The sequence below is a fragment of the Triticum aestivum genome, chromosome 1B, assembly GCF_018294505.1.
Source record: "Triticum aestivum cultivar Chinese Spring chromosome 1B, IWGSC CS RefSeq v2.1, whole genome shotgun sequence".
NCBI lineage: Eukaryota > Viridiplantae > Streptophyta > Magnoliopsida > Poales > Poaceae > Triticum > Triticum aestivum.
Window position 1 is genome coordinate 353,425,990 of NC_057795.1, and position 7,830 is coordinate 353,433,819.

General features: G+C 40.7%; 1 long non-coding RNA gene across 4 annotated transcripts; it reads right to left on the reverse strand.

Moving 5' to 3' along the window:
- Positions 1-2,251: 2,251 nt before the first annotated feature.
- LOC123123554 (uncharacterized) lies at positions 2,252-6,844 on the reverse strand. 4 transcript variants are annotated; one of them, XR_006460667.1, is made up of 3 exons: positions 6,074-6,842; positions 5,809-5,929; positions 2,252-4,856 (listed from the first exon to the last, which is right to left on the reverse strand). It is a non-coding gene; the product is annotated as an uncharacterized lncRNA (long non-coding RNA). The 4 variants fall into 4 exon arrangements; XR_006460674.1 differs by lacking the exon at positions 5,809-5,929 and having other exon boundaries at positions 2,252-2,540; positions 6,074-6,844; XR_006460672.1 differs by lacking the exon at positions 5,809-5,929 and having other exon boundaries at positions 2,252-2,547; positions 6,074-6,844.
- Positions 6,845-7,830: the final 986 nt, after the last annotated feature.

Genomic DNA, 7,830 nt, shown 5'->3' on the forward strand with positions numbered 1-7,830 from the left:
GCCATGCAATCCGAGATAGAATCCATGTATGAAAACAAAGTATGGACTTTGACTGACTTGCCCGATGATCGGCGAGCGATAGAAAACAAATGGATCTTTAAGAAGAAGAAGGACGCGGATGGTAATATTACCATCTATAAAGCTCGACTTGTCGCTAAGGGTTATCGACAAGTTCAAGGGGTTGACTACGATGAGACTTTCTCTCCCGTAGCGAAGCTGAAGTCCGTCCGAATCATGTTAGCAATTGCCGCATACTATGATTATGAGATACGGCAGATGGACGTCAAAACGGCATTCCTTAACGGGTATCTTAAGGAAGAACTGTATATGATGCAACCGGAGGGTTTTGTCGATCCTAAGAATGCTAACAAAGTATGCAAGCTCCAGCGATCCATTTATGGGCTGGTGCAAGCATCTCGGAGTTTGAGCATTCGCTTTGATGAGATGATCAAAGCGTTTGGGTTTATGCAGACTTATGGAGAAGCCTGCGTTTACAATAAAGTGAGTGGGAGCTCTGTAGCATTTCTCATATTATATGTAGATGACATAATTTTGATGGGAAATGATATAGAACTTTTGGACAGCATTAAGGCCTACTTGAATAAGTGTTTTTCAATGAAGGACCTTGGAGAAGCTGCTTACATATTAGGCATCAAGATCTATAGGGATAGATCGAGACGCCTCATAGGTCTTTCACAAAGCACATACCTTGATAAGATTTTGAAGAAATTCAAAATGGATCAGTCCAGGAAAGGGTTCTTGCCTGTACTGCAAGGTGTGAGATTGAGCTCGGCTCAATGCCCGACCACGACAAAAGATAAAGAAGAGATGAGTGTCATCCCCTATGCTTCATCCATGGGATCTATTATGTATACCATGCTATGTACCAGACCTGATGTAAACCTTGCAGTAAGTTTGGTAGGAAGATACCAAAGTAATCCCGGCAAGGAACACTGGGCAGCGGTCAAGAATATCCTGAAGTACCTGAAAAGGACAAAGGACATGTTTCTCGTTTATGGAGGTGACGAAGAGCTCGCCGTAAAGGGTTACGTCGACGCTAGCTTCGACACAGATCTGGATGACTCTATGTCACAAATCGGATACGTGTATATGTTGAATGGTGGAGCAGTAAGCTGGTGCAGCTGCAAGCAGAGCGTCGTGGCGGGATCTATATGTGAAGCGGAGTACATGGCAGCCTCGGAGGCAGCGCATGAAGCTATTTGGGTGAAGGAGTTCATCACCGACCTAGGAGTCATACCCAATGCATCGGGGCCGATCAAACTCTTCTGTGACAACACTGGAGCTATTGCCCTTGCCAAGGAGTTCAGGTTTCACAAGAAGACCAGGCACATCAAGCGTCGCTTCAACTCCATCCGTGAAAATGTTCAAGATGGAGACATAGATATTTGCAAAGTACATACAGATCTGAATGTCGCAGATCCGTTGACTAAACCTCTTTCGCGAGCAAAACATGATCAACACCAGAACTCTATGGGTGTTCGATTCATCACAATGTAACTAGATTATTGACTCTAGTGCAAGTGGGAGACTGTTGGAAATATGCCATAGAGGCAATAATAAAAGGATTATTATTATACTAGTCGCCAACCCATGCTTTGCACGGGCTAGGGTGCTAATTGTTATGTTTTTATCAATCCGAACAAACAAATGCAACCACATTATATTTTAAGAACATGTCTTAGTACCTAACCATGCCATCATTTGGAAACAACTCCAACTTTTGCTCTAGATTGGAGTGGAACTTCCGTTTTACATAAGACAATATGTAACCAATGTACAGCAAGGGACATGTTTATTCCTGCCATTTAATGAAACTTGGTACATTTGTATAAGGAAAATTTTGATAAACAGTGTCGCTACATCTCCCGATTGGAGGAGATGACTTTTCTACAGGTGTAAATATGGTAAAACTACCCCGTTTTATAACCTGAGTAAGAGTGCAGATTCTTTTATCATACTCCCCACTATCTTTTTATTAGATCATGCTTTGGGATAGATATATTTTGTCTTTCTGCAGCATACAACATTGTTATCACCCAGACGGATAAATTGATATAGTTCTTTGGTGATTTCCACAGAAAGAATGTTGTTAACACGCAGACAGATAAATTAATACTAAAATTTTACTAATTGGCTATATGTATGCTGGACATGCATGGAAATGATTATCTTACCAAAGCTACACACTCGAAGTCGATTCACACAAAAAAACACGAATGCAAACGCACACTTGAGGTTGTATCAGATTGCTTTCAAAATTATATTAGATGAACCATGGAAGTTGCCACGTGGATTAGTTCAGAAGCAAATGGGTTTCCTTATCAAACAATGCCTTGATCATAAACAGCAGAATAACTTGTTCATTGTGGGACAGCAGTGGCGCTCGCATCTGGCCCCGCAATTGCTCATGCCATGCCATTGCTCACTTGACACTGCATCGCTGCATCTTGACTCTTTTTCCGGCTGCTAAAGCAATTATGCACTGGATTGTGTTGTCATGGGACATCTTCTCCACAAACCTGCCATCTCCAGTCATCACGGTAGGATAGTAAGAATACAATAATAGAAGTGATGTAGCAATTGAACATCCATCAAATCTGGATTCACATGCCCATCTAATTAATTAGCTATGCCCAAAATAACCTTATCTAGTGATTTTCATGTGACATTCTCTCTTCTGTCATTTATTTGTAATTGGTGATGATAAAGAATGAGACATGTCGAATTGCTAGGGAAAAGACTAAAATTAAAATAACAACATGCATAGGCAATTCCTAATAGAGCTCAAGCTCCATGGAGGCCCTAATTTGAAATTTTGAAAAAACTATTTTTTAGGTAAAGAAAGTACACACATACATATGGATGGTCTACTACTTGACTACAAAGTTTCTTGGCGAAATACTTTTTTATGCAAGCTACACAAAAATGACAAAATCACATATTTCAAGCACATGTACTATTCACTATAAAACCACATGACTTCTTTTTGTACAGCTCACATCAAAAATTATTTCGTGATGATATTTCACACACATCTAGTCGACATTTTTTGTGTATAGTACCTGTGTATTTAGTAGTTTCACGATAGGTACCTGTATTTATTTGCAGTTTTTCTAAAACATAAAAGGTTATTTTTTTATTAGCCCAAGAGCAAAAAAATCCACTCTCCATGTATATATGTACATTGAGTTGTATATGCTTTTATGGTGAAACTAATGTGCCACAACTGCGTCCCGCATACTTCATGCGATATACTTCCTCCATTCCTAAATATAAGTCTTTTTAGATATTCCACTATATAGACTACATTCGAATGTATAAAGACGCCTTTTAAATTATATGTTCTCATTTTATTCCGTATGTAGTCTATAGTGTAATCTCTAAGACTTATATTTAGGAACAGAGGGACTATAAGCAAGAAAAGAGATTCGGTGATAAATTGGTAGATATTTTCACCTCCTACCTGTATGCGCTTAGAAGAGAAAATGATTAATTGGTTGGAAGGACGTAACACTGTCCAAAACCTAGCTTAGTTGTGAACCCGTGCATTCCCATGGGCTGGTGTTTGTGTTTGCTACAATATGTGCAACTTCTTGTCACGTGATACCACACAACAGTAGTGTAAGAAATGAGAAATAGGAATTGAAGAATTCATAGTGAAAACATTCGGTTGTAGAATTGAACAATGAGAACTGAACAGAAAATAATAGCCATGGAAAGGAAACCACAATATTCACTACTTTTAATCATGTCAATGATTTTCATTTGGGTTCGATCAGAATTTAGAATTCAATAAGGAAGAGAAAATGTAGCAGTAAAACATATATATAATATAGGATTTTAAAATGTGTAGAGATTATAGTATAAGCATATGTGAAAATTACTACCCCACATAATAATAGGAAACACTAAATGGCCAAACTACTAATTGAATCTCAAATTACTATATGCAATCCTGGTGGTGTAATAATCTTAATATATAACCGGCGCAGTTTGAATCCACATTACTTTGTACTTGTCTCTATGCATTTTCTTTTCAGATTATTACATAGCTTAATTCATGACAATTGATATACAAATAAGCTAACTAAATTTTCACATATAATCTAGGGTAATGCAACCTTTTTTGCGGCAAGAGCAAATACTTCTACACTGATTAGAGGAAAAATGTTTCAGTGTCTATTAAAGCCTTAAAGTCTATTAGAAATCAGGTCTGGTTGCGCAACTAACTTGGGTTCACAAATTAGTTCTGTCTGACTTGGTACGTCCTCGTATACCCAGAAATTGTTCCAAAATAATGAATAAATAAATAGAATATAAAATGTTTAAGTTAGTAGCAGGTTGACATACGTGCTTCCAAAGAGGTTGGAAATGGCATGTGCAAAGTATACAGTGAACCCTCTACTTAAATAGCTATACAGCACGCATTACATGCATGCATAGCCAACATAATTAAAAGCAGCTCTCTGGGTCTGGACTTCAGACATGTGCAAGCATAGAAAGAAAAATTGGATATAGCATGGGGCATTGCACATAGACAAATTATGTTATGCATTGAACAAACATCATATTGGATCACAGTGGCTTGCGAGTTACCTGTAAGGATATTGATTAAGCACAACAATCAACAAAGCAAGAGTCATCAGCTGATAAACTGCTAGCTATGAATCTTTGCCTTTTGGAAAAAAAATCTTTGCGTGACACATCAGTGAGAAATTGCTTGACTTGGGACTACACAGAAGCACATCCAATTTGTATCAACATCCACAATCCCAGTGCTGTGAAGTGTAGCTATATCCTTTGGAACAGTTTTTTTCTCCTTCTCTTTATATTGGCTGGAGGCCCAACAACCACATTAGATAGATTGATTGAGAAGAAAGATCAATTTCTATGTATTAAGACTTGAGCCGATATAAACAATCAATCTGCATGGCCCCTCTTTTTGTTAAAAAACATGAATTAGATGAACGTATACAATTGGTAAAGAGAAAAATTAGTCGAGAATCATATGCGTAGCGCTCTTTGTCTTTTTGACGTGACTCCTTTGAACCTGAACTTGATAGGCAGCACATTAGGCTGGATGATGGCGTTGACGACTCCATGTGAGGGTAGTACAGCAGGTCCACCTTATATGCTTGTTTTGTAGAGACATGGTTCTTTTCACTTTGAAAGTGGCTGGCACTAGGACGGAGAAGAAGATAGAGAGATCAGGGACAACGATGGGCACACATTGAATTTTTCGCCTATGTTTCTTGATGTCCAGAAATGGATGTTTCTTCTTCTTTGGTCTCAAATGACCCTTGAAAATGATCAGATTATTCCAATGGCTTCTTCTTGTTCTGCTTGCGCCCTTGAGAGTTGGGTCACCCTTCGCTTTGACGACGCATCTGTGTGTTTGACGGTCAGCTGTGCCGTTGATGGTGCCGCAATGCTTAGTAAGTCCAGTGAAACTCAATTTAGGACACGGTGGCCTACGGCAGCCCACACGACTGCGTGTTGTGTGATTATCAATTTGACGGTAATGGCCTATATTTTACACAATGAATTTATTTACATGGGAATTGAAAGGAAGTGGATATTGATGACTTCTTGAGAGGAAGAAACAACGGTAGATTTGGTTTTCATGGGGTAAAGAAATCCATGGACTTCTTGAGAGAAAGAGATCACGGTAGATTTAGTTTCCACGGAGAAAAGATAACCCATGGGAAGAGATAGTCAATGCAGTAGTACGTGGGAATTGTATGAGTTCTTTTTCCCCAAATTGTAAAGATGGAACTTGGGTTGTACCTTTTTTGCCTTATATTTTATATTCAGGCAAATGCATCTTGATCTGATTTTAGTCCCCAAATTTCAAAAAACTTGATGTGATGATGGACTTCTTTTAGTCGCCCTTCACGACCACCTAAACCTATGAATACACACTACAATGCATCTCAAACGCATCCAGGCATCTATGTAAACTGCTTTTTACAGCAAGGCCAGACTATTAAAATCATCAAGAACCTTGTACCAAGTAAAGTGTGGTCATCAAATACCAAGTAAAGAGTATTACCGAGAATTGTCTCCCTAGATTTCCACCCAAATTGCAGCCTTTATCTCCCCTGCTTGGGTATCTAGGTAGACCCAAAATAATACAGCTTGGAATTCAGCGAGATGCATTGCATCCTTCAACCAAGGAAGAGCCATTGCCATCCCATCTACATACTGGAAATAGCCACTAATCCACCTTCTTCCTGAAAAATAAACAGCGAGGAATAGAGTGTGGAGATATAACGGGAAATACACATGAAGGTTGGCTTATCTGCTTGGAGGTTCACGACGACGGCCGGAGGAACTCGGTGTGGTTAAGATCTGGCAACAAAGGATGCTGGTCTGTGCAAGCTGAAGTCGAGGTGCCGGCTGTAGGATTCGAAGTCGAGGCGCCGATCGATGGGAGAGAAGAGCCCCTGCGCAAGTCAGACGAACCACGCCGCTATGATTTGCTGGTCGGAGGAGGACCGCATGAGGAACCACGCCACCATGGTTGGCTAGTCGGAGGAGGGGCGGCATGCCTTGGATCCACACGCTTGTTTCAGTCTGTGCCCTATGCGAGGAACTCAGGGTTGGAGGGGAGCCTGGGAGAGATGTGACCTTGGGGGTGGGGAGAGCCGGCGAGTTTGGGATGGTGGCAAGATCCGACGTTCCAGGGAGGCGGAGAGCAGGGAGCTGGCGGCCGGTGCTCCGTTGTTGGCTGGCGGCGGAGGCCTACGACGATGGCTGCTGCTAGGGTATTTTTTAGATGGATAAAGAATAGGCATGACAGAGAAGAGGGGTATTGCATGGATGGAAAATTAAACGAACCGTCTTTTGGACTTGCCCGTGGCATTGTGGGCAATTTGTGTCACACTTTGAGGGTAAACTTTGCATGTCCATACTTTTTTTGTATTTTGTAGGCTGATTAATCTACACCGTAATAATTTGGTCCCACCAGATGTACGGTTCTTAATTATTGATTAACGTGGTAATTTTTAGGGAGTCTCTAATTAGTATAGGTATAGATTTCCTTGTTCATGATAATTGTCTTTATTCATGCTATAATTGTATTATCCGGAAATCGTAATACACGTGTGAATACATAGACCATAATATGTCCCTAGTAAGCCTCTAGTTGACTAGCTCGTTGATCAACAGATAGTCATGGTTTCCTGATATGGACATTAGATGTCATTGATAACGGGATCACAACATTAGAAGAATGATGTGATGGACAAGACCCAATCCTAAGCATAGCACAAGATCGTGTAGTTCGTTTTGCTAGAGCTTTTCCAATATCAAGTATCTCTTTCTTAGACCATGAGATCGTGTAACTCCCGGATACCGTAGGAGTGCTTTGGGTGTACCAAACGTCACAACGTAACTGGGTGACTATAAAGGTGCACTACAGGTATCTCCGAAAGTGTCTGTTGGGTTGACACGGATCGAGACTGGGATTTGTGACTCCGTATAATGGAGAGGTATCACTTGGTCCACTCGATGGTGCATCATCATAATGAGCTCAAAGTGACCAAGTGTCTGGTCACGGGATCATGCATTATGGTACGAGTAAAGTGACTTGCCGGTAACGAGACTGAACGAGGTATTGGGATACCGACGATCGAGTCTCGGGCAAGTAACATACCGTATGACAAAGGGAATAGCATACGGGGTTGCTTGAACCCTCGACATCGTGGTTCATCCGATGAGATCATCGAGGAGTATGTGGGAGCCAACATGGGTATCCAGATCCCGCTGTTGGTTATTGATCGGAGAGCCGTCTCGGTCATGTCTACA